Source organism: Anomaloglossus baeobatrachus, chromosome 4 (genome assembly GCF_048569485.1).
Source record: "Anomaloglossus baeobatrachus isolate aAnoBae1 chromosome 4, aAnoBae1.hap1, whole genome shotgun sequence".
NCBI classification, from domain to species: Eukaryota; Metazoa; Chordata; class Amphibia; order Anura; family Aromobatidae; genus Anomaloglossus; species Anomaloglossus baeobatrachus.
The window spans coordinates 648,325,322-648,327,821 of NC_134356.1; positions in this window are offsets into that span (position 1 = coordinate 648,325,322).

A 2,500-nucleotide genomic window follows, 5' to 3' on the forward strand; every position below is an offset into this window, starting at 1 on the left:
GAACTCAACAACTCGTATGGCCTGTCCTTTGGCCTCCAATTTCCATTCTAATCTGTAGAATTTAACAACTGAATGGCAAAGTTCTCAAGCTCCCTAGTCAAAGAAAAGGAGTGAACTGTACCCTATCTGAGGGAAAACCTCATAACCATCAGAATAAGCCACTAGCTCCTAACTACTGTTCAAATGAGTCAAGTTTAAACTGTTGAAAGGAAAAAAAAATTTAATCAAAGCAACACTCTTTTTTTTTTTTTTTTTTTTTTACGCCTCTAATTTTTTCTGTGACCCTTTGGGTTATCCCATTTGACCAAGCAACCAGTATTCTTAGTTTACTGGTTCGATTCCTGCTATGGGATTGCCACTTTTTCTGTAATAATTCACGCATTGAAAGGTCGACACAAGCCATGCATACAGTCAGTCTAGCTTGGATTTGCTCTTTGCAGCAAAAAATGCTGACCACAATAGATTTTGGACATTCATTCCATTCTTTTGCTCAATACTCCATTTGAATTCATATCACAAATCATTTTTACTTTTGACTTTTAACTATTTGGTTTCAAAGGATCCAAAACCCCCTTCCTTTATATCTGACGTTTTTTGGTACTGAGTGGATACAGTTCTGGCTGTCTAGTCAAGATGGAGACAAAATATCTAAAGCATAGTGCCCCGTGTGAGGATCGAACTCACGACCTTCAGATTATGAGACTGACGCGCTACCTACTGCGCTAACGACGAGACAAGCTTCTAGCAAGGATGTGCCAAACTTACTTACTCAAAGCAATTAAGTTCTTCTTTTTTCACATTGAGAACGTCTTGAGAGAACAACTCTTCCCATATGGTCTAGCGGTTAGGATTCCTGGTTTTCACCCAGGCGTCCCGGGTTCGACTCCCAGTATGGGAATGCTGCTTTTTCTGTACTATCTCTGACATTCAAAGGCAGACACTGTTGTTTGCATAAAAAAGCATTCAGGTAAAATTTGCACTTTGCAGCCAAAATTGCAAAACGTTAGGGTCTTGGCACTTCATTTCTAACTCTAGCACAACACATTTATAGGTTTCATAGCTCAAACTATTCTCAACTATCCTTTTTTACTTCAAAATGTCGAGGAACTCAACAACTCGTATGGCCTGTCCTTTGGCCTCCAATTTCCATTCTAATCTGTAGAATTTAACAACTGAATGGCAAAGTTCTCAAGCTCCCTAGTCAAAGAAAAGGAGTGAACTGTACCCTATCTGAGGGAAAACCTCATAACCATCAGAATAAGCCACTAGCTCCTAACTACTGTTCAAATGAGTCAAGTTTAAACTGTTGAAAGGAAAAAAAAATTTAATCAAAGCAACGCTCTTTTTTTTTTTTTTTTTTTTTTTTTTTTTTTTTTTTTTTTTTTTTATTATAACGCCTCTCATTTTTTCTGTGACCCTTCGGGTTATCCCATTTGACCAAGCAACCAGTATTCTTAGTTTACTGGTTCGATTCCTGCTATGGGATTGCCACTTTTTCTGTAATAATTCACGCATTGAAAGGTCGACACAAGCCATGCATACAGTCAGTCTAGCTTGGATTTGCTCTTTGCAGCAAAAAATGCTGACCACAATAGATTTTGGACATTCATTCCATTCTTTTGCTCAATACTCCATTTGAATTCATATCACAAATCATTTTTACTTTTGACTTTTAACTATTTGGTTTCAAAGGATCCAAAACCCCCTTCCTTTATATCTGACGTTTTTTGGTACTGAGTGGATACAGTTCTGGCTGTCTAGTCAAGATGGAGACAAAATATCTAAAGCATAGTGCCCCGTGTGAGGATCGAACTCACGACCTTCAGATTATGAGACTGACGCGCTACCTACTGCGCTAACGACGAGACAAGCTTCTAGCAAGGATGTGCCAAACTTACTTACTCAAAGCAATTAAGTTCTTCTTTTTTCACATTGAGAACGTCTTGAGAGAACAACTCTTCCCATATGGTCTAGCGGTTAGGATTCCTGGTTTTCACCCAGGCGGCCCAGGTTCGACTCCCGGTATGGGAATGCTGCTTTTTCTGTACTATCTCTGACATTCAAAGGCAGACACAGTTGTTTGCATAAAAAAGCATTCAGGTAAAATTTGCACTTTGCAGCCAAAATTGTAAAACGTTAGGGTCTTGGCACTTCATTTCTAACTCTAGCACAACACATTTATAGGTTTCATAGCTCAAACTATTCTCAACTATCCTTTTTTACTTCAAAATGTCGAGGAACTCAACAACTCGTATGGCCTGTCCTTTGGCCTCCAATTTCCATTCTAATCTGTAGAATTTAACAACTGAATGGCAAAGTTCTCAAGCTCCCTAGTCAAAGAAAAGGAGTGAACTGTACCCTATCTGAGGGAAAACCTCATAACCATCAGAATAAGCCACTAGCTCCTAACTATTGTTCAAATGAGTCAAGTTTAAACCGTTGAAAGGAAAAAAAAATGTAATCAAAGCAACACTCTTTTTTTTTTTTTTTTTTTTTTACG